General features: G+C 39.7%; 1 long non-coding RNA gene across 1 annotated transcript; it reads right to left on the bottom strand.

Annotated features, from left to right (window-relative positions):
* Positions 1–2,043: 2,043 nt before the first annotated feature.
* Positions 2,044–3,895, bottom strand: LOC311050215. The gene is made up of 2 exons (XR_014601276.1): positions 3,694–3,895; positions 2,044–2,260 (listed from the first exon to the last, which is right to left on the bottom strand). It is a non-coding gene; the product is annotated as an uncharacterized lncRNA (long non-coding RNA).
* Positions 3,896–5,921: the final 2,026 nt, after the last annotated feature.

The following is a 5,921-nucleotide window of genomic DNA, read 5'->3' as shown; positions in this document are numbered from 1 at the left end:
AAGAACTGGAGAGACCCTGTTGCTTGTTACAACATTATTCATTTATATAAACTTGACAACGCCTGACAATATGTTTTCTGTCTAACTAAAGAACTGGAGAGACGGAGAGACCCTGTTGCTTGTTACAACATTATTCATTTATATAAATACTAGAGGTCCGGCCGCCCGGCCCGCTAGCCGTGCACGGGGCTCTAGGTTATTTTGCTTATTTTGGGGTACCAAAAGCGTGGGACAAAAATTTCCAAAAGTAAAAAAGAAAAAAAAAAGGTTTTAAAAAATATATGTATTTTTTTCCTGGGTGTCCCCGGACCCCTGTGGAACATGGCGGACAACATTATTCATTTATATAAATATTGTTTTTGGTAAACAAAGTGCAAAACAATCTTATCAATCAATTCATTTTCAGTGAAAGTAGAAAACTGGGCAAGCAACATTGTATATTATTTTACTTTTGCAACAAAACTGAATCATTCATCTTCAATCCAGTCAAAAAAAAGCCCACACCACGAGGGCGAGAAAGATGATACAAATTATAATTTCTTTATTTAATTAATGCATGCTCTAATGTGTGATTTCATGAGTTATGAGGGATTGGTTACAAGCTCTGAGCTTGTAGATCTGCTGTTTTCAGCTGAAGAGATTTGGAGTAGAGGGAAAAAAGGTACAGACCTAGTATAGAGCCCTGGGGGACTCAACAAGTTTTTGTGTTTATGTGGTTCATTACTGTATGTATGTCAGTGGTTCTCAAACTGCCAAATTATTTTGGGGGGTCCCCAGATGATTAGCTTAATGTGCAACATTGTTTTCTCACTCAACAGTAAACAAACCAATATACTGTATAAGTGTGGGTATCTGCACATTTCTAAAGTGAGAATTGAATGACTTTTAAGACCTTTTTAATACCAAATTGGCCAAATTGTATTACGCAAGAAAGATGCAAACACGGTGTAAGTGGTACCAAGTGAACTAAATGTAATGCCTACAATTCTTGTCAGGGTGGAGGGTCCCCAGAATAAATATGAATATTTTGGGGCTTGCGAGGGAAGATTATAGCTGCATGAGGGGCTGGTGGCCAGGGGGCTGGTGGCCTTCTTCCATAGTGGCTCTTTGTCTCAAGGTCAGATGGTCAGAATTTGCAACGTCTGCATGCAACGGGTGCTGCATGGGTGCTGGGGTTACACAACATTTTACCGGGTGGGTGTGGTTTAAGTTCAACCAGGGGGGTCTCTGTAACTTTCTAGGGCCCACCAACCACAACGTAACACCCTCAATGTTCATAAATCCCGAGAGAGAATAAATTTACCCACAAGGGTCTATTTTGATCCATTTTTTACACTGAGGATTTTACTTTTGAACATATAGTTTGAGCAAAGATAAGAGATTGTTGAATTTATCAGGCAAATAGGCAATATATTTGTATTAATTTGGATGTCAAATCATGATACAGTGATAAATCCACTTGAATTTGGTCAGGGCGACCAGAAAGATACTATGTCGATAGTGAGCACATCGAAAAATAGTTATAGAGCTATAAGAAAGAAAGAAAGAAAGAAAGAAAGAAAGAAACCACATTTACAGCCCTTTTGAAGACAGTTGTCAGCGAAATGGACATAATGTGACTGGGACTGCAACGTAGAGAAGGTTCCATGATACAGTCCTTTGAGAGTGAACATCTGGTAGTTAATCGCCGGGTTTGCACGTTGCACATCGTCACAGAGACAACTAAGCCTGTGATGAACAAAGTGGGTATTTGGTACATACATTACTACAGTATATGAAGCAGATGCATGGGCTTGTTGCAAACGTTATTTTATATTTTAAAGTGTTTTGGTAAAGTGGAAAAACAACCTCATCAATAACAAAGGATCTTGGAATTAAAACAAACTAAATGTCTTTAATAATGTATTATATATATAATTATTATTATTATTATTACCCTTATTATTATTAGTAGTATTATTATTATTATTAGTAGTAGTAGTAGTAGTAGTATCAATATGTATTAGGCTACATCTCATTGTTGATTGAAATAAAACACCATCCTTGTTGATCGTGCAGCATTTATTTGTTGCAACCAAATTGAATCATTCACCATAGATCAATAATCATAATCATCGTCAACAACAGCCCAGATCACGAGGGCGAGAAAGAGGATAAAAAAAGTAATTCCAACAACAAGTGCAACAATGTTGATGATCTTGGCTTTTCTTGACGCCTCCTCAGCCTTAGCTCTTTCACCCATCGAATTCGCAGTTTGCACCTTTAAAAAAAAAAAGGAAAACTTAATTTAGTGCATTGAGTTTGATGCCTTCAAATAAAGTGTTCATTAAAATAGTAGATCTACAAGCTCTGAGCTTGTACTGTAGATTAGCTCTTTTCAGCAGAAGAGATTTGGAGTAGAGTGAAAAACGGAGCAGACCTAGTATAGAGCCCTGGGGAACTCCAGTCAACAAGTACATTGCGTTTAAGTGGTTAATTATGTAGGTCATGATTTCAGAAGGTTTATCCCAATGCAGGGCCATGAGATTAATAAGGCAAAAAAAACAGATTTACAAAGAGTGACCTAACTGCAGTGGTGTAAAGTATACATGTACTCAAGTACTGTACTTAAGTACACTTTTGAGTTTTTTTTTTTAACTTTGCTGGAGTATTTCCAATTTCCAATACTTGTACTTCTACTCCACTACATCTCAGAGGCGAATACTTTACTTTTTACTCCACTACAATTATTCGAAAACTTTAGTTACGAGTCACTTTGTTGATTTTGATTATTATTACAAAACATACATTAACCACTTCAGCCTATAGATACTTGGGCTTTTTGAAATTAGCTGATCTACAAGCTCACAACGAGTCACGGTGCGTCACGTTGTGAGCTTGTAGATCTGCTATTTTCAAAAGATTTGTACACATTTTAGACATTTGAAAAATTGTGAAATGGGACATTTTGCATATTGAGTACTTTTACTTTTGGTCCTTTAAGTATTATTTTGATGGCAATACTTTTGTACTTTAAAGGGCAAGACCACTCTGGTTTGGGTTGTGTAGTTTGTCAGTTTGTCATCGTTTGCCACCATGATGTAACTCCAAAGGTGAAATCAAAAATAATTGCTCCACTGATTAGAAATTGATCATTCAAAAAATGCTCCTCATTGACTTACATTGTACGATGAAACAGAATCCTCTTTTAGCATGTAAGCGAACGTAAACAAAGTTGATTCAGACAATATAGAACATCACAAAACCCAATACTGTTTTTATTTTTTATATAAATGTCAACTTCCTGTTGATTTTGCAATTTTAATTAGGAAGAAACCTGGACTGGTTCTGCAGATCTGGATTCTTCAAATAGTAAAATCAACAGGAAGTTGACATTTTTATTTAAAAAACTACTGGCCTGGGTTTGGTGATGTTCCATATTGTCTGAATCAGCTGGGTTTGTTCTAATCAATGGAGAAATTCTTCTTATATTTCCTGTCCACCTTTGGAGTTACATCATGGAACTACACAACCCAAACCTCTACCAAAGTGATCTTGCTCTTAAACTGAAGCACATTTTGAATGACAGAGTTTCACTTGTAACAGAGTATTTCTACATTGCAGTATTGATACTTTTACTTGAGTAAAATTGAGTACTTTTTCCGCCACTGAGTATTATGCTACATAAATAGCTATTATGTAATAATCACCCACCTTGCGAGAGAAGATTATAGCTGCGATTCCAAGTGGCAGACAGCAGCACAGAGTGTTGCAGATGGACCATCCCATATAGGTCTGAACCAACGTACGGGGCTGGTGGCCTCCTTCCATAGTGGCTCTTTGTCTCAAGTTCACAGATGGATGGAAGTTGCAAGGTCTAGATGCAATGGGTGCTGGGTGCTGGGGTTCCACAACATTTTACTGGGTGGGTGTGGTTTAAGTTCAAACCGGGAGTTCTCAGTAAGGTGGAACTTTCGATGGACAACCAACCACAAAGTAACATCCTCAGTGTTCATTTTAAATCCTGAGAGTGAAAAGACCCCTTGAGGATCTGTTTTGGACAGTTCTTACACTCTGCACTATGTAACTTTCCTCTTCTACCCTGGATTTGAACCCGGTTTCCTGCACAAGTCCTGAAATGTTTACCATTGAGCTAATGCCCTACCTGCTTGCTCAGGGGATAAATTGAATCTTGACTAGCAGGTGAAAATTTCGACTCTTATTGATTTCAATGCATCTTTCCACTCAAACAGAGAGCGTCTCCTTTCAAACCCCAATGGTTCTAATCAGCCCCCCGCCCACAGGAGTGGCCCAATTCTCTCACAACTTGCTACAAAAATCCCTCATGAAAAACTATATAATCTCCTACCTTTCATTTTCAACCTTCACATGTGTCTCCTTCTCTAATAATCAAAAAGTGCTATATATTTCATCTCGCAATTTACTTCCGGATGGTTCGTTTTGCACTTTTTTTTGCCACATCGGTCACAGGAAAGAAATAAGCGCTGCCGTGGTCTATGGAAACGAGCCCAAAAGTGCACCCAAATAAGACCAAAATCGCTTATACAAACAGTCAGACCTGGCAACGCAGCCTACGCCAATCATGCGTGAGAGATCTACAAGCTATGGGGCAGAGACGCCACCGTATCTTAGCAACAACTACAGCGCTCACTCTCATTGGTCGTGTCACGCTAAGAGCAGTCTCCAGACAATGGCATCGCAGACAGCTTGCTGTTACTGCTGTAGCCATCACAGCCAGTCCCAGCGACGACGGACAGGGCGCTGTGATAGCTGCCATGTCGCTAACGCTAACGTGGTTGTCATGCCTGCAGCGGCTGTGCAATCACTTTGTCAACAATGCACCTTCGTGTGGTGAATGTCAATATTGCTGCTCAGTTAGTCCATTGTAGATGGTGTATGTTTGTGTGTGTCTTCTGGAGAACTATGTAGCTCCACAGCAACTACAGTAACTAACGTAATGGCAGGACCGCCCCGTGCAACGCATGTTAGGCTGCATTATGGTCATGTAGTAATTTCAGATAATTTCGCTCCGATTACAGCAGTGCTTATCAACCCTTTCACGCCGCCCCCCCCCAAATAAACGTACTTGATCTGGGGACCCCACCATTCTGTTTGACTCCGTTCCACAAGTACATATTGTGAAAATAGCCGATCTACAAGCTCAAAACGCCTCACGTTGAGAGTGATTGATTGATTGATGTGCTTTATTTAGTAAGACATGAGAACAACAGTACATGGAAGTACACATTCACAATACAAGGTCTACTAAACTGGAAGACTCATAAAAGCACTGAGCTTGTTTCAAATGAGTTCCCCATGCACACAAATCATGATGACATATAAGAGACAGACAGATATACACAACTACTATAGAATGTCATACAATCAGTTTACAGGTTACTGGTATGAAGAGTGAGAAATATGTACAAAAGGAGAAGGAGAGAGGGGGGGGGTAGGGGGGTAGGTTAGGTTAGGACTTAGACAGGGGCCATTTTCCAATTGCAGCCTCCTGAAGGAGGAGAGGCTTTGTAAGCTTGTAGATCGGCTATTTTCTACATGATTGCCTCTTTCATCTTTGACAATGTGGCCCATGTTTTCATAGTATAGTTTGTTGACTACTTTTGTTGCAGAAATGCTCATTTCCTTTACTTTCCTTTTTTTATTGTCTCCGCCAGGCCGAAAGGCATGGCGCAAGACTATGTTTCACCCCCTGTCCGTCCGTCTGTGATAGCTAATCTCTCACATCGTTGACTTGATCCCAGCAAAATAACAGCCCGATGAGTCAGTGAGAGCTGGATAAACGAGGTAAAATGTGTCAAAAGGAGTCTGTACGGCTGTCGATAAATGAACACATGACGTCGGTGGGAGAGGACATATTGTGTCTTTTGGACAAACAGCAGCGTCGTGCTGATGTTTGTTGT

The sequence above is a fragment of the Gymnoscopelus microlampas genome, assembly GCF_963454915.1.
Source record: "Gymnoscopelus microlampas genome assembly, chromosome: 8".
In the NCBI taxonomy this organism is placed as follows: Eukaryota; Metazoa; Chordata; class Actinopteri; order Myctophiformes; family Myctophidae; genus Gymnoscopelus; species Gymnoscopelus microlampas.
This window is presented reverse-complemented; position numbering and strand designations above follow the sequence as displayed.